At 45.4% G+C, this 22,485-nt stretch overlaps 1 protein-coding gene across 10 annotated transcripts in view; it reads left to right on the forward strand.

Annotated features, from left to right (window-relative positions):
• The window catches only part of NTM (neurotrimin), a 934,251-nt gene that overhangs the window by 756,050 nt on the left and 155,716 nt on the right, over positions 1-22,485 (forward strand). The window lies entirely within an intron of this gene.

Consider the following 22,485-nt stretch of genomic DNA (forward strand, 5'->3'; position numbering starts at 1 on the left):
GATCCATCTTTCTGTTTTTGTGCCAGTACCATACTGTCTTGATTACTGTAGCTTTGTAGTATAGTCTGAAGTCTGGGAGCCTGATTCCTCCAGCTCCGTTTTTCGTTCTCAAGATTGCTTTGGCTATTCGGGGTCTTTTGTGTTTCCATACAAATTGTGAAATTTTTTGTTCTAGTTCTGTGAAAAATGCCAGTGGTAGTTTGATAGGGATTGCATTGAATCTGTAGATTGCTTTGGGTAGTAGAGTCATTTTCACAATGTTGATTCTTCCAATCCAAGAACATGGTATATCTCCCCATCTATTTGTATCATCTTTAATTTCTTTCATAAGTGTCTTATAATTTTCTGCATACAGCTCTTTTGTCTCCTTAGGTAGGTTTATTCCCAGATATTTTATTCTTTTTGTTGCAGTGGTAAATGGGAGTGTTTTCTTAATTTCATTTTCAGATATTTCATCATTAGTGTATAGGACTTTCTGGTTGCAGGTTTTTCTCCTTCATCACTTTCATTATGTCCTGCCACTCCCTTCTGGGTTGCAGAGTTTCTGCTGAAAGATCAGCTGTTAACCTTATGGGGATTCCCTTGTGTGTTATTTGTTGTTTTTCCCTTGCTGCTTTTAATATGTTTTCTTTGTATTTTATTTTTGACAGTTTGATTAATATGTGTCTTGGTGTATTTCTCCTTGGATTTATCCGGTATGGGACTCTGTGTGCTTCCTGGACTTGATTAACTATTTCCTTTCCCATATTAGGGAAGTTTTCAACTATAATCTCTTCAAATATTTTCTCAGTCCCTTTTTTTTTCTCTTCTTCTTCTGGAGCCCCTATAATTTGGATGTTGGTGTGTTTAATGTTGTCCCAGAGGTCTCTCAGACTGTCCTCAGTTCTTTTCATTCTTTTTTTCTTTATTCTGCTCTGCAGTAGTTATTTCCACTATTTTATCTTCCAGGTCACTTATCCGTTCTTCTGCCTCAGTTATTCTGCTATTGATCCCATCTAGAGTATTCTTCATTTCATTTATTGTGTTGTTCAACATTGTTTGTTTCATCTTTAGTTCTTCTAGGTCCTTGTTAAATGTTTCTTGCATTTTCTCTATTCTATTTCCAAGATTTTGGATCATCTTTACTGTCATTATTCTGAATTCTTTTTCAGGTAGACTGCCTATTTCCTCTTCATTCGTTAGGTCTGGTGGGTTTTTATCTTGCTCCTTCATCTGCTGTGTGTTTTTCTGTCTTCTCATTTTGCTTATCTTACTGTGTTTGGGGTCTCCTTTTTGCAGGCTGCAGGATCGTAGTTCCCGTTGTTTTTGGTGTCTGTCCCCAGTGGTTAAGGTTGGTTCAGTGGGTTGTGTAGGCTTCCTGGTAGAGGGGACTAGTGCCTGTGTTCTGGTGGATGAGGCTGGATCTTGTCTTTCTGGTGGGCAGGTCCACATCTGGTGGTGTGTTTTGGGGTGTCTGTCGACTTATTATGATTTTGGGCAGCCTCTCTGCTAATGGGTGGGATTGTGTTCCTGTCTTGCTAGTTGTTTGGCATAGGATGTCCAGCACTGTAGCTTGCTGGTCGTTGAGTGAAGCTGGGTGCTGGTGTTGAGATGGAGATCTCTGGGAGATTTTCGCCGTTTGATATTATGTGTAGCTGGGAGGTCTCTTGTGGACCAGTGTCCTGAAGTTGGCTCTCCCACCTCAGAGGCACAGCACTAACTCCTGGCTGCAGCACCAAGAGCCTTTCATCCACATGGCTCAGAAGAAAAGGGAGAAAAAGTAGAAAGAAAAAATTAGTAGAAGTAGAAAGAAAGAAAGAAAGGAGGGAGGGAGGGAAGAAGGAGTGAAGGAGGAAAGGATGGAGGGAAGGAAGGAAGGAAGGAAAAAAAGAAAGAAAGAAGATAAAGTAAAATAAAATGAAGTAAGATAAAATATAATAAAGTTATTAAAATAAAAAAAATAATTATTAAAGAAAAAAACAAAAAAACGGATGGATAGAACCCTGGGACAAATGGTGGAAGCAAAGCTATACAGACAAAACCTCACACAGAAGCATACACATACACACTCACAAAAAGAGGAAAAGAGGAAAAAATCATAAATCTTGCTCTCGAAGTCCACCTCCTCAATTTGGGATGATCCGTTGTCTATTCAGGTATTCCACAGATGCAGGTGCATCAAGTTGATTGTGGAGCTTTAATCCGCTGCTCCTGAGGCTGCTGGGAGAGATTTCCCTTTCTCTTCTTTGTTCGCACAGCTGCCGGGTTTCAGCTTTGGATTTGGCCCCGCCTCTGCGTGTAGGTCGCCGGAGGGCGTCTGTTCTTCGCTCAGTCAGGACGGGGTTAAAGGAGCAGCTGATTCGTGGGCTCTGGCTCACTCAGGCCGGGGGCAGGGGAAGGGGCACGGAGTGCGGGGCGGGCCTGCGGCGTCAGAGGCAGCGTGACGTTGCGGCAGAGGCCGGCGTGACGTTGCACGAGCCTGAGGCGCGCCGTGCGTCCTCCCGGGGAAGTTGTCCCTGGATCCCGGGACCCTGGCAGTGGCGGGCTGCACAGGCTCCCCGGAAAGGGGGTGTGGATAGTGACCTGTGCTCACACACAGGCTTCTTGGTGGCGGCAGCAGCAGCCCTAGCGTCTCATGCCCGTCTCTGGCGTCCGCGCTTTTAGCCGCGGCTCGCGCCCGTCTCTGGAGCTCCTTTAAGCAGCGCTCTGAATCCCTTCTCCTCGCGCACCAGGAAACAAAGAGGTAAGAAAAAGTCTCTTGCCTCTTTGGCAGCTCCTGACTTTTCCCCGGACTCCCTCCCGGCCAGCCGTGGTGCACTAACCCCCTTCAGGCTGTGTTCACGCCGCCAACCCCAGTCCTCTCCCTGCGCTCCGACCGAAGCCCGAGCCTCAGCTCGCAGCCCCGCCCGCCCCGGCGGGTGGGCAGACAAGCCTCTCGGGCTGGTGAGTGCCAGTCGGCACCGATCCTCTGTGCGGGAATCTCCCCGCTTTGCCCTCTGCACCCCTGTTGCTGTGCTCTCCTCCGCGGCTCCGAAGCTTCCCCCCCTCCGCCACCCGCAGTCTCCGCCCGCGAAGGGGCTGCCTAGTGTGTGGAAACATTTCCTCCTTCACAGCTCCCTCCCACTGGTGCAGGTCCCGTCCCTATCCTTTTGTCTCTGTTGTTTCTTTTTTCTTTTGCCCTACCCAGGTACGTGGGGGGCTTTCTTGCCTTTTGGGAGGTCTGAGGTCTTCTGCCAGCGTTCAGTAGGTGTTCTGTAGGAGTTGTTCCACGTGTAGATGTATTTCTGATGTATCTGTGGGGAGGAAGGTGATCTCCGCGTCTTACTCTTCCGCCATCTTCCCGGAAGTCCTACAGGGTGGATTTTCTTATCAAGTTAAAGACGAGGACTAGTGCCCCAGACTGAAGGAACCACACTCAGAGGGAAGGGCTTGAGAGACCTCCGAACGGGTCACTCCATCCAGCAGCTGGATGGAAAGCACAGGCTGTGAGGGATGCCCACGGCCCAGAGGAGGGAGAGGACCAGCTCTCTGCCAGCCCATCAAGTCCAGATTTCATCTTGGAAGGGATGGTGAATTTTAGGAAGGTTTTAGGCAAGAAAACGACAGGACTTATGTTTTAGAAGGACCTTTGGCATCAGAATGGAGGATGCCCTGGAGGGGTGGTTTCTGAGGCAGGGATTCAGAGAGAGAATGTGGTCTATATCGTGTTATCCTTCGTTCCTGGTCTGGAGAGACCCCCTCTCTCTTTTTTTTTTTTTTTTTTTGGTGGTACGCGGGCCTCTCGCTGCCGTGGCCTCTCCCTTTGCGGAGCACAGGCTCCGGACGCGCAGGCTCAGCGGCCATGGCTCACGGGCCCAGCCGCTCCGCGGCATGTGGGATCTTCCCGGACCGGGGCACGAACCCGTGTCCCCTGCATCGGCAGGCGGACTCTCAACCACTGCGCCACCAGGGAAACCCGAGACCCTCTCTCTTGTTGAGCAGCTACACGTGTAGAACTTTAGGGCATCTGACTGAGGACAGAAGTTTGTGCACACAAGTAAGAGTGGGCTGGTCCCAGGTTTCCCAGATGGTCCTTTTCCTAAGAAACATGTGTTCTCCTCCATGTGGGATTTGTTAAGGTTGGAAGTAAAATGAGGTTAATGTTTACATCTTCGTAAAAGTTTCAGGTTTATATGTTTATAAATAAAGGGAGAAGAGTGTGCCAGGCTTTGTTTCGGTTTGGAAATCTGAGAGTATGGCTTTTGGATTATTGAAATAAAACCAGATCACCCAGTGGAGGTAAGATTTACAACAGGCCAGGAGAAAACGGTAATGGTTAAAATAAGACAGGATAAGGTGGAATCAAGCACCCGGAAGTCCTCTCACACAGGAGATGTTTGGAAATACGAAGGTAGTAGGTTCAGATAATCCCCAAACATGAGATACCAAAACTGCATGAGACCATCCACGTCTGTTGTCTGCCTCTGAATCTCATGAGGCACTTTCTAAAATTTAAAAAAAAAAAAAAAAATGGGGAGGAGAAGAAAAAGGATGTTGAAGACCTCCCAGACCGATTGAATCACCCAGGGGGAGGTATGAGTAGGGACCTTATGCAGGTGGGTTTGGGAATCACAGATCTGGGCCCAGAGGAGCTAAGGGCAAGAGGCAACCGAAAGTGCAATTGAGAGCATATTTATATAAAATGCTAGCTTCTGTCTGTGCTTGTTAGCGGGAGAGGCGTCCGTCAGGGGAGCAGGCTTGTGCCACGTTTCTGATTACAGTGTGGCTTTCCTCTCCCTGAGCTTGTTGCTGTCCAGATGAAAACTGGGAAACAGAGGCATAAAGAAGAGCTGCCCAGCTAAGCGAATCAGCACAGACCTTCCCGTGTCCCCTACTTGGTTTTAGAATAACTTCTGAAGAGTTACTAGGTTCCGCCTTCATTGCTGTGGTCATACACTGACCCGTCTACAGCCCCTCTCCTCCCTGTGGGCGGGCGGGGAATGCATGTCCAACCCTCTGCTGCAGCTCCAGGGGCTGTTTTTCCAGAGCCAGGGCTCACAGGACCAGGAATCGAGGGCGGAAAGGGAAGGGGGTGCCCCTAGGGACCCACTAGTAGAAGTTTTGCTTCCTGTTCCCCTGGCCTTCTACTCTTCTGGTCTAGAGACCTTAGTTCCAGGGGGAGGGAAGCTTCCATAAGGAGACAGCAATGATTCCGTGGAACTGGAAGTTAAGAGGCCTGCCTGGCCGCTCTGGGCTCCTCTGGCCTCTAAATCAGCAGGCAAAGGAGGGAGTGATGATGTTGGCTGGGACTCCTTAGGGCTTCACCATGCCTGTGACCGAGGCCGATGGGAAATATAACAACCCCATCCAGGCAGGAGGACGAACGGCCCAGGCCCTTCAGGGATGAAGGTGTGGGTCACACCACCAGGGAAAGAACCACGACTAGCTGAGGTGCTTGCTAAAGGCAGAGAGAATGCAGGGTAGTTAGTGGAAGAAAGTTGCTGTAAATACGGGCCGCAAGCTTGTGCCCAGTTACAGAAATGAGGACTCTAATTGTCATGAGTATTTCAAATAGTTCCCTCTATTTTATTATGAATATGTGTTTGTATGTGTCTGTGTACATATATTAAGCGACTGTTTCTGTTGTCTCTCTTCTCTCATTCCCTTATCATATAATGTAACATGTATTGACTTTATGTCAGTATTTGTGTTGTTAATTTTATGTCACAGTATTTAAGTTACAGGATGTCAGGAGAAGAGTAAACATCACTCAAGGACTCTACCTCCTCTTCTGGGGAAGGGATTAGGGCAGGTTAGTTGTATCAGACTAGGTGGAATTAGGACCTTATTATTGTCTTTATTTGGAGACTAAGTATGTTTTAAGGAGCTGCGTATTGGTACCAAGTTAACAAGGGGTGGACTTGTGAGGGTTGATTTCATGTGTCACCTTGTCTGGAGTAAGGGATGCCCAGGAAGCTGGGAAAACATGATTTCTGGGTGTGTCTGTGAGGGTGTTTCCAGAAGACATTGACAAAAGAATCCATAGACTGAGTACAGAAGATCTCCTTCACCAGCGCAGGCGGGCAGCGGCCAATCTGTTGGAGGCCTGAATAGAACCAAAAGGCAGAGGAAGGGGAAATTTGCTCTCTGTGCTTGAACTGGGACGCCCGTCTTCTCTGACCTCAGACACTGGAGTTCCAGTTCTCTTACCTTCAGACTAGGACAGAGTTACACCACTGGCTTTTCTGTTTCTCCAGCTTGTAGACCTAGCAGATCACAGGTCTGGACTCCATAATTGTGTGAGACAATTACTATTCAATATAAAATAGTATCTGTCTATCTGTCTCTCTCCCCTATTAGTTCTGTTTCTTTGGACAACCCAGGCTAACAGAGATGACAGGTGCATTTTTCACAGTAAAAATCCTGCATAGATTGAGAGGAAGTTTAGCCCTACTGGTGGTAGCTGATGACACTGGAAATGTAGGCCAGGGTGGCCCATAGCACTCAGAAGAGCAGGCAGCCCACCGGCGGCACCACAGAAGGTGAGCTGAGACAGGATCGTTAGCATCCCTGCCCCCCTCTGACACACAGTATCTCCTGCCTCACCTTTGGCCCAGGCCCTGGGTGAAGAAAGAAACATTTATAACATAAACTTGTCCTTCCTTCAAGCATTCGCTTTTCAGATATTCATTGAGTTCCTCCTATGAGCCATGCATTATGCTAGACTCTGGGGTAGAGCACAAAGACCAGGTACTTGTCCCCAAAGACAAGAATATTGCTAGCGGGTGACAAGTGAAGGGTTCATTGCAATATAGGAAGAAGGTCGGGGCAAGGACCGGGGTCTGTGGCAGTGCCCCGGAGAGACCCTTACCTCCAAGAACCCCAGGGGACCCCCAAAGGCAAGCTTCACCTTAGTGAAGCTCTGAATAGGGTTCGCCAGGTGAAGCGGGGCAGGTGGGTGGCCCCAGACAGGTGACAGCGTTTGCCAAGGCCAGGAGATGGACGGGAACGTGGCCGATTCAGGAAACCCATAAACATCCCTCAGGCAGGCTCTGAGAGGAGGGGAGAGAGGGTGGCAGGTGAGACCGGACAGATGAGCTCCAGCCAAGTCCCACGAGGTCCCGGAAGCTGGCTACAGAGTTTGGAATTTTTCTCAAGGGCAAAAAAAGCCCAAATGAGAGGAGAAAGGACCCTATTCAGGAAGATTTCTCACAGGGTTTCTGTTTTTCCGAGAGGGCTCCTGGGAGCCAAGTGAAGGCAAGGAGGCCTTGCCTGGGTCATCAGCCTTCCCGCATTCCTTCCTCTGGGCTCCCAGAGCTGCCGGGAAGCAGAGGCCATGTCAAACCCAGTGCGTAGCCTGTATCCTAGCCTTGAGCGGGTGTAAACGTTGACTGATGCTCCGACTTGGCTGCAGTGAGTTCCCGTGTGGAAGATCAGTGGGGTTGGTGTAGAGGTGAGATGTACAATCTGTCCTCCCTGGGATCATCTTGCCGTCTCCCATCTGTCTCTGAGGCTGTTTTTCGTTTGATCTTACCAGCAACTTCTGTTTCATTGCCGCCTGTACTTTTTGTTGTCTTCTGCCTCTTGCAGCATTTCATCTTTTTTCATTTCCACACCATCTTCACTTTGACCTTCTGGTCTCCGTCCTGTGCCCCCTTGTGCTCATGGGCTCTTTGTTCTCATGTTTTTCTGAATCTCCTTGCTCCCCTATGTTTTCTTTCTGTCCCTCTTCCCTCTCTTCTCCTTCCTGGCCCCTTCTCCTCTGGCATCCCTCAGTGGTGCCCATGGTCTTTTCGTTCCAGTCCACAGCCCCATACCCCCCAGCCGACCACCCCCTCTGGCTCCTCGGACAGGCCGCCTCTGTCCTCTGACCTGTCCACTAGGACATTTTCTCCTGTAAGTGGCATCCGTGGATTTCCCTCCAACACCAAGAGCTCACATGGCTTCTGTGCAGAGAATAAGATAATCAAGTGCACCTTTTATTTATGTATTTTCATTTTGCTTAATAAGCACATCTTGAAATTGAGCTGCATGTCACTCACACTGTATCACTTCCCCTGGGGAGTTCGCATTCAGTCTCACTTGAAATTCTCTCCCTGCACAGCCCAGGGAGGGAAGATGGTGCATTTAAAGTTTCTTTGTTGAGCTTCAAACATGGTGTGTCTCTGTCCTTTGTCCCTAATGTAGTTGTGTGTGTTGGAGAGGGGGTCGCATCTGTGTATGAGGCAGAAGGAACTCGCAGCTGATCATGGTGTATTGGGTTTGTCATGTTTATTAGCCACAGCGAATGTGAAGGACCACAGAGGGAAGGAGGGCTCAACCCTGGGGCTGGGAACTCCCAGGATGACTTTGGAAGAGGGACCATTCTGAAAGGCTGCTGCTTTCACTCCACCTGACTCTCCACTGATCCACTCAAGAGAATGACAAGTGAAAGTACCAATTGTCAGAAACGTGCTCCACCGGCCGCCTGGCCTCTTCTCTGTAGAGAGGCACCGCCTGTTATCAGGCCTGGCCTGGCCACAGGCCAGAGAAGCAGGAAAGAGGGGTTTCCTGCAGTGGGGCAGTGGCTGCAGTGCAAACATCTAAGCTGAGTTCCAGGGTCTTCCCTGGACCCCTCTGGGGTGGAGGGGTCTTCTCAGAGGCTCCAGGCTGGTGTCCCTTACTGGGGTACAGTGTGTCCATAGAGGTGCTTATGTTGGGAGGTTGTAAGCATAGCTTCTCATCTAATCTCACTGTTAGCGGCAGCTGGAGGAGAACAGGGCACCCAGGCTTTTCATCAAGTTGTGATCGTGATATTTACAGCTGTACGTTATTGAACCCTTGCTACATGGCAGCCAGGAAGTGGGTGAAGCCCTTTACGTATATCATCTTGTTTAACGCTCAAAACAACCCAGTGCAACAGATGCTGTTTTACCCTTACTTTAGAGATGAGAAACAGGTGCTTGCTAGCTTGGGTAGTGTTCCACATTGGGAGGCAGCAGAGCCAGAATCTGAGCTCAGGCATTCTGACTACACAGCCCAACCTCAGGCACCGTGCTCCCTTTCGTGAGCAAAGACTCAGGGTAATCTGACTCAGAGGAGTCTGATTCCCAGGTGGGAATGGGCCCCATGAGCATGGACCACAGGCTCAGACCATTTCAGAACTAGAAGCACCTTGAAGGCCACCTACCAGCGGTTCTCAGCTCTGTTGCATATCGCTGTTACTTGTGGGCATTGCTAAGCAGCAGCAGTGTTGAAAGCCTCCCCGCTCCCAGAGATCTGATTCAGTTTACTGGGGATAAAGTCATGGCATCCTTATTTTTTTTAAAACACGCTGGGTGCTTGTATATTTCACCCATGTTGAGAACCACCGTTCTAATAATACAGATGGGAAAACATGAAACTTCAGAGGTTAACTGGCCTGTCCCAGGTCACACAGGTTACAGGAAGTTATGAGGACCAATCCCAGTCCTGCTGCCTCTCATCCAGTCTTTCCCTTGCCCCTGATGAAAGACAAATCCCTCCTTATGTGTGTGAGAGAACACAGTAGACATGATGGGTAAGAATTTGCCCTGACACATGATTGGGTTAGGATAGTAGCTGTGACCTTGGGCTTCAGTTGTCTGTGCTTTGGGTTTGTCGCTTCTGCAAAACGAGCAGTAATAAGGCCTGTCATAGCGAGTTGTTGTGAGGTGATAATGTGACATGATACCACCTAAAGGTTTCATAATCCTGCCCAGCATATGGTAATTAGTTCATCGTGTGGAAAGTACCCTTCATTAAACATCAGTCTTGCTAGCCATTCTCAAAGTAGTCTTAACTGTAAATTAGAAAAGAATAGTGCATAAGTAAAAAATGTTTATTAGACTATAAAATCACTGAGGATGGCTTGTGTTATTCAACTGTACCTTGAGCCCAGTCAAAAAATGGACAGAAGACCTAAATAGACATTTTCCCAAAGAAGACATACAGATGGCCAACAGGCACATGAAAAGATGCTCAACATCACTAATTATTAGAGACATGCAAATCAGACTATAATAAGGTATCACTTCACACCAGTCAGAATGGCCATCGCCAAAATATCTACAAATAACAAATGCTGGAGAGGATGTAGAGAAAAAGGAACCCTCTTACACTGTTGGTAGGAATTTAAATTGGCACAACCATTGTGGAAAACAGTATGGAGGTTCCTTAAAAACCTAAAAATAGAGTTACCATATGATCCAGCAATCCCACTCCTGGGCATATATCAAGAAGAGATGAAAACTTTAATTTGAAAAGATACATGCACCCCAATGTTCATAGCAGCACTATTTACAATAGCCAAGACATGGAAGCAACCTAAGTGTCCATCAACAGATGAATGGATAAAGAAAGTGTGGTGTATACATACAATGGAATATTACTCAGCTATAAAAAAGAATGAAATATTGTCATTTGCAGCAACATGGATGGACCTAGAGATTATCATACTGAGTGAAGTAAGTCAGACAGAGAAAGACAAATATCATATGATATCAGATATATGTGGAATCTAAAAAATAATAAAAATAAATCTGTATACAAAATAGAAACAGACTCACAGACATAGAAAACAAACTTGTAGTTACCAAAAGGGGAAGGTGGGGAGGGATAAATTAGGAGTGTGGGATTAACAGATACAGACTACTATATATAGATAGATAAACAACAAGGATTTACTGTATAGCACAGGGAACTATATTCAATATCTTGTAATCACATATAATGGAAAGTAATCTGAAATATATATATATGTATAACTGAATTACTTTGCTGTACATCTGAAACTAACACAATATTGTAAATCAACTGTACTTCAATAAAATTCAGAAAAAGAAGTTGAGCAGGTTGGCATCACCTGCAGGCCCTTGCTGAGCGCTTACCGATGGCATGTCTGGCCACCTGTTGGCTGAGGTGGGCCTAGCATTCAGATCTAGTGTCGCCATGTTGCCCCTAGCATGTTACCACAAATGGGGCTGCTGTTCTGTCTCCCCTGGTTCTTCTCAATGTCATCACCAGCGTAGAAGTAAAGGCATTTGCAATGCTGATGCTGGGGAATAGCATTAGCACTTACCTTACAGACTAACTAGGCCTGTTCTCTATGGAATTGTTACTCTCAGGAGGCATGACTTTTTTCTCAATTCTGTTTAACAGAGAAGTCATGGTAGAATGATGTTTCCTCTTGTCCCTTAGCTGATGAAACGTTATTCCTCCCAAGTCTCCCCTTCCCCCATTGGTCCCTTCCTATATGGCTGTTTTACTCTCAGCTTTTTCTCACCTGTTGGTGTCCACACCTTTACTCTTCCATTCTTTTCACCTGGGCTACATCATATCCGATGACTTGCCCGAGCCCATGACTTCAACTACTGGGCTTTCACTAATGACAACCAATCACATCTTTGTATTCAGTGCCAGCAAGACTGTATCTTCAAGAGCCTGTTGGATTCACCTCTGGGAAGTTCTGTGATGTGTTCAACATTGAACAAATCATCTCACCCCACTGTCCTCACCACCCCAAATTCTCTCCCTTGTGTATTAGCGACCTTGAAGAATGGAAACACTATATCCCCATTGCCAAGGACAGAGAACTAGAGGTTGTCCTTGATTCTTCCCTTCCTATAGCACTCCTAATTCAGTCAATCACCCGATCCTATAGATACCCCTTGTTCATATCTCCCCATCTTTACTGTCACTGCCTTGGTTCAGGATCTTATCTCATTTTACCTAACCGATTGCCTTATATACAACCTCTGTCCTCTACTATACATCCTCTGTCCAGTGGTCACAGTAATAATAATAGAAACATTTATTAGGTTCTTACTAGATCATGGGTACCAGCCTTAGCACTTACAAAATCTCACTTAAATCCCACGATAGTCATAGGCAGTAGGTGAGAATACGATATCTACACCTTGTAGATGAGGAAACCAAGGCTAAAAGGTCTTACAATCTTGCTGGAGATCATAAAGCTTTCACGTGAAAGATGGGGTTTGAACCCTTATCTGTTGTTGAAAGGATGCCTGTGGGTGGTTTGCCCCCTCCTCGGGAGGCTGAGCTTTTGCTGTACTTTCTCAAAACCATCCTCTTGCTAAGTGCTGCTTCTTGCAGAGAAGAGTCCTTTTTCTTTTATTTTGTGGGATTTCCCTGTTTCCTCAGCAATGTTGATTTCATTGCATTTTCATAATATTTCATGCTTTAATTTAATTTATTTAGTGCTATTGTGCAGTGCCCTGGGCACCTCTGGAGAAGCGAGAATTTTATAAATAAAATTATTATTACAGCTGCTCTGATAGCAGCCCCTGAGCTATTTAGTAGATATATTGATTACTTTCAGTGTTGAAAACTTTCACCTAAAGCCCTTTATGGCCCAAGTTCTCCCTGTCTTTTGCTGCTGTATCCTGCTTGTTGGAGTCTAGACACAGTCATGCAGCTTTTCTCCTCACTCTCCCCAGAGTTCCCTGTAATGTATTCTGGAAAACATGACCTAGGTTTTTTTTTTTTTTTTCCATCTTTTTGAATCTCTGAAGTTCCAAGACCCGTTTGCTAGACCTATAATGTCAGTTTTGCAATGATTCAGCCCTCTTTTTCCACTCAATGCTAAATAAGACTGCGTTAGTTATTAGACTGCGGCAGAAATCTCTTCCAGGGTAGTCTAGGACTGGATAGGAATTGATCACGACACTTATTTGGAACTGAGAATTTCAGAACTCTAAACTTATGTTGAGAGACTTATGCAGACACAAAATTTGTCAGTCTTGGAAGGAAGTGAAGCCCAAACAAGAGGAATAGGGTGAGAGTCTCTGTGTCCTTGGCCATCATTTTTCGCATTAAGGCTACTTTCTGAAACCTGCCTGCTACCTCAGCCTCATAGCTCTTTACTTGCAAGAGATATGAGAGGGCCATTGTCTTCTATTTATAGAATGTCTGTGATGTGATGAGAAATTCACAGGATAAACCAATGGCTGAGCTGTGGTTTCTTCCTGGACATCTCCCAAACCATGCTATTGGATTTGACCTTCTCTCTCTCAACTCCCCACACAGCAGACTCCTTTTTCAACAAATTATTTTCAACAAATTTTACTCATTCATTCATTCAGTAAAAATTCACGAAAAAACCCAAACGAACATTTTGGCCAACCCAATACATCCCAACTCTATGGCTGGCGTGTACCAGGATAAGCAAGTCCGACCTCATTCCTTACTGTTTGGGCTTTGGGTTCCTCACATCTTCTTCTCCTTTCATATTGACTTGTTTTCGTCTGAAGCAAATATTTACAGTTGCATTCAGGATTTCTGAAGAAGTTTCTTAATTAACGAAGAGCAATACACTGTGCTGTCTCCACTCTGTTTTTAGAGAACAAATGGGAGTAGCCAGTCTGTCCATTACAAATGAGTTCATTCCTATTCAGGCAGTGGCTGGCACATACCTAGCCTGAGTCTTCTTAAGTTACGAACAACATACTGGCTTGAGTTGTCTGTACTTCTTCCCAGCTACACTGGGAGCCCTAGATGAATGGAAGACACAGTAACTCAAAGAAGTTATTGCATTATACATGGTGGCCATGCATAGTTTCAGTAACAGGAAACACAATGAGCTTGTTCAGGGTGGATGTGTATAGCCTTCTCTCCTCACCAAAGGTTGTTGGCCATCTAACAACTGTATTTCCTTCTAGCCAAATAAGAATATGAAATGAACTATGACTCTCATGTCTAGGTCAATGAGAAATAAACAGGATGAAGCGTGTTTTGCCCCCAAAGGGAAGAATAATTTCCAATGAAAAATGACTAACCAGAAATATTTAATTTGCTACAAAGGAGGCAGCCTAGAGACCTAATTCAGTTAAGTTTTTCTGCAGCTCAGAAACACCTCACAATCCACATTGTAATCAGAGAGCACCCAAGAAACTTTGCATTCCTTGGCCCCGTCTTCTCCAGATACATGAAATACTCAGTGGCAGTCTGTATCCCTACTAAGTGCAAGCCACTGTTGACAACATTGCTTGTGCTGAGTAAGCACATTCCACCCTACTGCTGATTTTACGATGAGTTTGGCTGGAACGACTCATCTTTTGTTCCCTCTCTGGAATCCATCTAAAGAGGTACAAATCTAGGCCCATCCTCACCCTCCCCTTTCTCCAAACAGACTGTGAATTTAGGAGGCCCTCTTGCCTGGGTCTGGACAGTCCTGGGCTGCTGATTGAAGGCTGGCTTGGTCCGTCTGTCCCTACTCTGTTGGGTATCTTATAGCACTCTCATCGTTATTCTATGTTAGTCCTTTAATAAAAATGGCTAGCTCGCCCAGAGATAACAGAATAGGACTCAGTGGGACCTGCGACTGTCTGCATGCCGGCCTCTCTTGTCAACCTCATCTCCAGTGCGTTCTGCCAAACCAACGTCCTCTGGGACCGAGACATTTGAAAACAGTGCAGCAGCCTCATCTCCTGGGCAGTGTTTTTCTCCATAATTTGCTTTATTAAATATTGATTTTCTGTTGCATTATTAAACCTTAAGTCTAGAGCATAAATTCTGGGCTGATACTTTAATCTGGCTCTCCTCAGCTGTTTTTGGCTTTTGGAACTGATTTTCAGGCCAGATCTCCTGGGGAATCTTTAAGTCAACCCAAGGCCTGAGAGAAATCTGTCTGCAGGACGGGGAGGAGCCCACACTTGAGAGTAGCTCGCTTCCCAGGGCAGGATAAAAAAGACTGAGCTTGTGTAAAGCAGATCTTGGCTTTACACTCATACCAGACCCGGAAGCCTGGCCGCCTTGGGATTCAGGTGGTTGTACCAGGAAGGTCTTTTGGAGTCACACCACCAGAACTACTGAGCAGACGACTGGTGTGCTGAATTGATTTTGGAATCAGACATCAGAGCTCTTCAGACATTATCTAATCCATTATCCATTCACCTCCTTTTGTTTTGGTCTCTGTTATTCCTAGGATTTGAGTCATCCGTTCTAATCACGCAGTCCTTTGGCTTTTCACTTATTTTGGACCTCTGGTTCATTCTCATTTCATCTTCCTTTCTTTTCTTTCCAAGGGCCAGTGGCTGAGTGGTTAACTTCGTCAATCCATCATAGGATGGAGCCATCACACACTTTATAAAACACTTTCTGAGGGATGCAGACATCTCCAGCCAGCTGTGTTAGCTAGGGCGATCTCCATGTTTAATTCCCCATCCTAAGAATAGCCTCCTGGACTGGCATTGCCACTGGCCTGAGCCTGGAGGTGAGACACAGAGGGAGCATCATGTCTTTGCCTTCAACACTGACAGACAAACAGGAGAATAACTGGAAGTAAATATTGATGGGAGTTTCCCTGGCAGGACTGGAGCATGTCAGTGTCTCTCTGGAGATTTGCAGAGAGCTGTGACCGTCTCCTGCCTGGACTTCAGCTCATCCCATCTTTCTCTCTGTGCCCTACTAGGTCCTACATCTTCAGAATTCTAGTGTTAGGAAGTTATGCCAGGAACTGTCAGAGCCTCTGGTAAAAGGCTGGGGTTTAGGAGAAGGGTGAGGACTGTCTCACTCTGGGACAGAGAGGGAGACAACCAACCCAGGCTGGCCCCTGACATCTGCCGAATGTTAACCTTTAGATGCTGAGGGCCAAGGGCTGACTAAGCCTGTGTGCCCACAACATGTGCAATTGAAAAAGATTCTTGGGGAATATTTCACTGAAAATACATGAAGGTCACGGTAGAAGACACTGTCTGCTTCATTTTCCCCAACCTCCCTCATATCCCCAAAGAATAAAGGACGTGCTCTTAACACACGTAGAAACCCCAGGTCCTATATCTTCCCACAATTCCTTTCCCCAAACCTGAGTCTCTCCATAATAGGTAGGTAGGTGGGTAGTAGATAGAAACTACCACTCATTTGAAGACTGTCAATGATGGGGAACCATCTAGTCATGTAGGTCCTATTTCCTTTAGAAGAGCTCTAGCTTTTTTTTCTTAATATTAAGCCAAAAATGTGCCTCCTTCTAATGTCTGCCTCTTGGTTATTCTCCTAGAACTACATAGAATAAGTTGAATCCTTTGCAGTAATAAGAAGTGCTTGGCTTTGAATAGAGAGATGCAAATTTTGAATCTTACTACCCATGTAAATTTCCATAAGTTATAGATCAAAACGGCTGAATATTAGCAGTTGTGTATGTTTCAGTCTGATACTTAATCTCTCTGAGTTCTGTTTTTCTCATTTATAATGGCCTGAGTATAACCACTCATCAGTTTATTGTGAGGGGGGATTAAAACTAGGTGAAATGCCCAATATTAGGAAGCATTCAGTATTTTTTAAAATTCAATTTGACGAATACTTGTTAAACTCCTGCTATGTGTCAGCCACTGTCCTGAGTGCTGGAAGTAGGAAAATGAGCCCTAAATGGTCCTGACCTCATGCTGGAAATTGTACTATTTGACGATGCCTGTTAACGTTCCTTAAGTCTCCCCTTCTCCCCTAAGTGGTAGTTCAAGCATTGCATAGGTTTCTCCTTGTACTTACCTCATTATATTCTAATTATCTCTTTACCCAGAAGATGTAACTCTTTGGGGCTCAAGTATCATCCACTGAATGTCAGATACTGTTCTCAGTAAATGTGGGTTGTTGAATGAATCTCTAATTCCTCATCATTCATCTTGTGAGAGATTCTAGTGTCTCTACTTCTCTCTTTAGATGTTCACTAACTTTCTCCCGGGGCAGCCCAGCTCATGGAGACCAAACACACCCTCTGACCTTCATCCAGTCCCCGCCTGTCCTGTTGCTGACCCCTTAATAAAGGATAATATCCTTTCATGCCTCTGCCTCTATTGTCTGTTTGCTTCCCTCACTGACAGTTTCTCCCAGCCCACTCTGTGCCATGGTTAAAAACTCCAGTTGAATTGCAGGAATTCACTCAAATAGTAGAAGAGGGTTTATTGGAAAGATGGGCAGGTGCTGTGGACACAGGAGGAACAGCAAACCCTCTAAGGAGGGCCTGGGATCCTCTTCGCTCTCTATGGGGGCTGTGGTCTCCTTATGTTTGCTTCTTTCCTCGATTCTCCTATGACCTCTTGAATGTTTTCCTTAGGGTTTCTCTGGTCCCCCTAACTTCATCTCACATGCGGCCCTGGCCTGCCTCTGTGCACATCCACACAGCTGACAGATCTCAGCCAAGTGACTTGGTTTTGGTGCCTCAAGTTCAGATTAGCAGGCTCTCAAGTCAGATGGTCTTCGTTTGAGTCAGGTGACCACACTTATTCCAATCACTGAAGGCTGGGGAGAGGGGAGAGATAATAGGGTATGTGTCTACTTAGGGTTCTGCTCTTGCAGAACTTGGTATGGGTAAAGGGTTAGCAATTGTCGACTTCCATAAAGAGATGTTTTGTGATGTCTACACGTTAAAAACCACGGGTGGTTTGCACGAACTGTGTCTGCCTCCCCCTGGTTCCTCTCATCTACTTTACTCCCTTTTCTCAGCACTCTGGCTGAGACACAGTCAGAAAATGTGTTCAGAGAACACAAGGCTTCTCTACAAAAAAAACAGGACTTGGGGAAAATCTGTTCATTGGCTAGAAATCACCCTAAGTTTGGTAGGGTGATATAGATATGTTTTGGCCTTACAGAGGAATGAGACTATTAAAATCTACTTTAAAAAAAAATCAGAGACAGTATTGCAAAGGCCAGCTAATTCCCAGGTCCCCCGAGCACACAGCCTCACGAGATGTATAATCCTGTATCTGTGCATCGTGGAGGGCTCCAGGTCCCATAGGACTATTGCAAATGGGTTGGGGGCCCAGGGTCTTTGGGCTATTTCTGTCTCAAGTTATTTTGATTTTTCCATCTGAAGCTGTCAGAAACTGATCATTTGTGCTGGAAATAGCACCACTTGTGCCCTTTGTTTCGATTGCGTTTGCCATGTTTGATTGGCGAATTTGATTGCATTTGTGTCAGGAGCATTCTGAACAGATCAGTGCAGGAGGAGGAAACCAGGCAAGATCAATTGTAATACCAAAGGACTGGTATAAAAAGTCATGCCCCTCACATGTCCTCCTGTAACTCTCTGTGTCTAAACATCTCCCAGGTTATCTAGAAGAGAGGGAAATAACTCCCCGTCAATCCACCCGTCCTTACGCAGAAAATGTGCCAAGAGTGAGACAACCTGTAATACTACAAATAATTATTATAATTGCTCCACATATTTTCCAGATTCTGTGTTCTCTCCTATATGCACATTTCTAATTTAAACTTCAGTAGAAGCTTTGAGTTCAATCTCTTCATCATTACCCTTTTATGACCATGGAGTCAGAGGTTAAGTAGTCTGTTTATGACCGTTCCTGAGCACAGAGGAGGTGGGGTTTGGGACTTCTGTTCTGACTACTCCAAATCCTATGCTTTTTACTATCGCTTTCGTTTTATTTGTATTTTTAAACCACAACGCTGGTTTACACCGACGTGAATAAGCATTATGATTGCCGCCGCTACTCTTTGCTATTTTGGTAATTCGACCAGAGGTGTGTAGTTGGTTCGCCATTTCCTCCTTTCCATGAGGGGATGCTGAGATCCTCAGAGGACAGTTTCTCAGACTCTACTTGTATGCAAGTGACTTTATAAAGTGTCTTTCCTGTCTTCTATCACCAGCAGCTTATGAAGCAGGGCAAGTATTATCAGGCCCATTTTCTAAGTGAAGAAAGTGAGGCTCAGAGAGTGTAACTAGTGTCCAAGAAAGTAAAGAGGGAAGCCCCCTGGCTACAGCGCTGCTGGTCTTCTCACTCCCCTCCCTTCTGTAAGATGAAGCATTTATTTTTAACCACAGTACAGCCTAAATTGGCTGAACCTTTTTCTTAAGTGTTGGACCGTCTCCATCCCTGCTCTCTTAAAAGCATGGAACAACACCTGCAATGACAGCATCTACCAAAAACATTCCAGAAGGCTCTAGCCAAAGAGTGTGTCTTCTGTTCTTTGGGGTTCGACGATAGCGGTTTGGTCCTACCTACTTTGACCCTACCTACCTCTTAATAGATTGCCTTCAACAGAGAGAGGCCTTGGATAGAGGACGCTACTGGAGGACCAGCTCCGTGACTCAGATACTTAATGATTTAGTCTCATCACGCTTTATTACCAAAATATGTTTCCTGATGGACTTCTGCTTTCTAGACCCTTTGCTGGGCACTTAACCTTGGCTGACCTTGGACAAGTCACTGAACTTCTCCAGGCCTTGATTCTGTCGTCTGCTAAATAGACATAATAGTGATCCTTTCCCTACTTCAAATAGTTATTGTTAAGAATAAAATTACAACACGGATGTGAACTGGTGAAATACAAAGAAATGACTCCTGTACTTATATCCCGTGATATGTACTGTTAAGCTCTCACAAATGCTTGGGAATGGATTGACAAATGAAGAATGTGCTTTTCTACATACCCCAAGGGGTAACCGCAAACAAGGCTGACAGAGTGACATCATGGACTCAGGTGTGTTGGATGAAGGGCTGGGTAGGACGGAAGTTGCCATGTCCTGCCTTTTTCCCTCTGGGTGGAGGGAGCTGCCTTGGCGGGATTTATCGACTCATCTCTGCTTTTGGAACTGCTTTTTGCTCTGAATGGTGTGATTTCTGTGGCATTTTCTTCTTTCTCTTTCTCTCTCTGGCAGTGACTCTTTGAAATATTATTTTTGCTTCCTCGACGGCAGGGCTGTATAATTGATGGCCTCCCTGGGTTGCTGGAGCCCCGCATTTAAACCACGCTCGCCTTGGCTCCAGTGTCTCCGAGTTCATTACTTTTTGAAAAGCCTCACGTCTGTTTGTGTTCACATGCTTGTTGCTCTGGAGAGGGAGGTGACTGTGAGGCAGGAAGAGGAGTGCGGAGCAGAATTCACGGTCCTCAAATCCTCTCTTGTCCTTAGATGGATATTTCTGAGTAACAGGACTTCACGTTTATCTGACGTGGATGTTCTGAACCAGGGGACCAGGGACCTGCACCTTCCCTGCAGCCTGCTGGAGGGGCTCTGCCACATGCAGTCCTGGGAGGTAGGAGGCTGCGGCTTTGCAAATAAAGTGGGTAATGAAAGTGTCCAGCTCAGGTACTAGAGAATGATTTAGTGCAGAATATATACATGTTAAGATTTCTAAGCAAAGGTGTGCGGTGACCTCGGTTCTCAGTGACAGAGTGGGTGGAGGCACGTTTCCTCCCCACCTCAGCCTGGGGTCTTCTCTCTGCTCTGCAGGGATCACCATGTCCCTCTCAGCCCTGCTCTCTTTTTTAGCCCACACTGTTATCCCCCCATGTATGTCCACACCCTGTCTCCTGCCCTTCTGCTCCGTAAGCATTAGAACCTCAGATTTGGTAAAGTCAACCAAGTTTGTAGAAATTTAGAATATAACATAACATAGTCTCTATGGCAGATGAAGAGTAATTCCTCCACTTTCCTGGAGATGGAGATGCAGAGACTGAGAGTTGGGAGTGGTCGTGAGAGGTATAACTGAGAACCTTTAGTTAAGATCCCGCCATTCTCTGCAACTTCTTTCTCAGCCTGAAACAAACAAACAAACAAACAAACTAGCCCATTCTCTAAGACTGAAATTAACTGCCTTCTCTGAGAAGCCACTCTTAGAGTACCACTCCCCACCCAACCCCATTTCAGGAAAGCTGTGGGTCTCCGTCCTTGAACTTTCAAAGATTTTTGTTCCTCTCATGACTGCAGCACTCCCTACATTGTTTTGGGATTATCCATCTCAAGGGTGCTCCCTTTGCCCTCATTTCACTCCGGACAAGAGCCAGGCAGGTGTTTTGTTTATTTCTGTACAATTACCCGTTAGTGTGGTCCTAACATATGCTTGACATCAAAGCACGTTGAGATCGTCCCCCCCCCCCCCCCAGCTTCATGTCACTGTGTGCAGAAGTGAATCTGTGTGGTGTGCAGAAGGCGTGTTCATTCACCGGCCCTTGGGAAACTCACATGGCTTCTCACTGCAAAGGGAGAGGGGTCAGGTGATGCACCTCAGGTGGGGCTGTGTGCACAGGGCTAGGTGATAAAAGGCGGGCATTTGTAAAAGATGCGTTTTGGGCATTTTGGTCAGTTAGAGAGAGTCATCCTTCAAAGATAAAAAAGAATGCACACATAGAAAAATTAGTTTCAGGAAGAGTTTTCGTCTCAATAAGAGATGAAGTACTTTTAAGTTGAAGGCAGTTTCTTTCCCTTTTGCAATATAGTGAGTAGAAGATATTGTCTCACCTTGTCATTTGAAGGGTGTAAAACTAGATTATATAAGTAACAAGAGAGATCATGCTTACAGTGGTGCTGAACAAATAAATATTTGAGAGACTTTTCTCTATAAATGCCAAAGGACTTTCCAAAGAAGACACCAAGCAGTAGATGTCCTCACAGATTACGCTTGACATGCGGTATTATATCTATATATGCCCTAGTATTCGGGGAGTGAGAAAGGATTTAGCCTCTCTGAATCCTAGTCAAGTATATGAGCCTAAAGTCTATTGTTTCTTTGTTGCTCAGCCTTCTCCTTGATGCGTTCCTTGCTAGATTGTGTGGGTTATAACAGCCTAAAGCTCAACAAAGTGGAGGTGATTATCAGAGTTTGAAATGCTGTGACGTTTTGCTGCCAGAAAGTAATTGATTTATTAGAGACAGTACAACACATGCACAATTCCACAGAAGAGGTTCCTTTGAACTTGTTCAGTATTGAATCCTGTGGGATTTGACTAATTTCTTTCAGAACCGTGGACAGAAACTCCCTTTCATTCTGATTCAGTTGGCTTTAGACAAGTAAACTCCAGTCCAGTAACCACGGTATGACTCAATTTCATAGCTTCAGCAATTCCAGCTGTCGAGTACCAGAACATTAATACATTATCGTGTGCTTACGTTACCACAAAGTGCAGCAAGGGACAAGATAGGCTGACTTCATGTTATTATCCTTACTGTCGTTTTGTTGCTAAACATAAGGATATTTTACAGCAAGTCAGATAAAATACAGAACATTTCAGAAGACATTTGAATTTTTCCTAACAAGCAACCTCTTAGTAATGCTATCCTTCAAAACTCTATGCATGGAGTCATAATTGAGTTCAGTGGTTCCACACCTGAGCAATGAACCAAGCAGACTGACGAAACGCCGAGAACTAGTGAAAATCTTGTTGTTGAAAGCAGTGAAGCCCCAGTGGGGGATGGGGTAAAATACTGGGAAGATTAGGATCTCTGCCTTAATGGCCGTGAACTAATACACTGATCCTGACCAGGTGAACCTCAGTTAATTCCCAGTTGCTTCAGGCAACTGTTCAAAACCTTTTTAAAAATAAAGACACAATCTTAATCCAGGATACTGTTTGCTTCCTTATTCAGTGTTAGATTATAAATGTTCCAAAGCAACATTTTTTACTCTTCACACATGACAAAATAAATGAAAACTAATAATGGAGTAATTCAGAGACTTGACTGACTAACAGTAAACTGGATTTTAGAAACATATCCATGTTGATGCCAGAATCTAAAATTTTTATGGAACATAAAATGATGTAGGTCTTAGATAACATGGA

Source organism: Pseudorca crassidens, chromosome 9 (assembly GCF_039906515.1).
Source record: "Pseudorca crassidens isolate mPseCra1 chromosome 9, mPseCra1.hap1, whole genome shotgun sequence".
Taxonomy (NCBI): domain Eukaryota; kingdom Metazoa; phylum Chordata; class Mammalia; order Artiodactyla; family Delphinidae; genus Pseudorca; species Pseudorca crassidens.